Below are 849 nucleotides of genomic sequence, written 5' to 3'. Positions count from 1 at the left end.
GCGCGGCCTCCGTCCGTTTCCATCCCTCTTTTTCTGTCGAACTCGTGGTCGCTCGGCTACGTCTGTCTTTCAGCCCAAAACCAACAGTCCGGAGGCAGTCGCGTTTGGTCTCAAAATTTACGGACATCTTTTTGTGGGCTGTACCGTCACAATACCCCACTCGCGACTCATTCACACAGTGAAGGGTGTCGCAATTAGCAGTAAGTATAGTATCACATCAACATAGTATCTCCCCAACTCATTAAGTATAGCACTCCGTCTTCAGGCCATGAGTGGCCTACCAGGACCATCCGACCGCCGTGTCATCCTCAGACGAGGATGCGGATAGGAGGGGCGTGGGGTCAGCACACGACTCTTCCAGTCGTTATGATGGTATTCTTGACCGAAGCCGCTACTATTCGGTCGAATAGCTCCTCAATTGGCATCACGAGGCAGAGTGCACCCCGAAAAATGGCAACAGCGCTTGGTGGCCTGGAGGGTCACCCATCCAAGTGCCCGCCACGCCCGACAGCGCTGAACTTCGGTGATCTCACGGGAACCGGTGTATCCACTGCGGCAAGGCCGTTGCCCACTCATTAAGTATAGAGAAAGTAAAACTAACTGATGCACCGGCACTTACTACCCTAATCCTATCCCAATCACATATCTAAATATTAGTAGTACTGTGCATAAAAAATACTCAACTACAAATCGTTAGACAACATGTAACAATTAAACAGCTCCTAAAAACTAACGGCTAACCTCACGTTTTCCTATATTTATGTGAAATACAGTTTTGTCTGGCAAACGCAATAAACAAAAGACAACTGAAATCAAAATTCCCGTGGACACAATTCCACTGTTAAGAAA

At 48.2% G+C, this 849-nt stretch overlaps 1 pseudogene; it reads right to left on the bottom strand.

Annotated features, from left to right (window-relative positions):
• Positions 1-451: 451 nt before the first annotated feature.
• LOC124723388 lies at positions 452-569 on the bottom strand (annotated as a pseudogene).
• Between the last annotated feature and the right edge of the window lie 280 nt (positions 570-849).

This window comes from Schistocerca piceifrons, chromosome X, assembly GCF_021461385.2.
Source record: "Schistocerca piceifrons isolate TAMUIC-IGC-003096 chromosome X, iqSchPice1.1, whole genome shotgun sequence".
Classification (NCBI taxonomy): domain Eukaryota; kingdom Metazoa; phylum Arthropoda; class Insecta; order Orthoptera; family Acrididae; genus Schistocerca; species Schistocerca piceifrons.
This window is presented reverse-complemented; position numbering and strand designations above follow the sequence as displayed.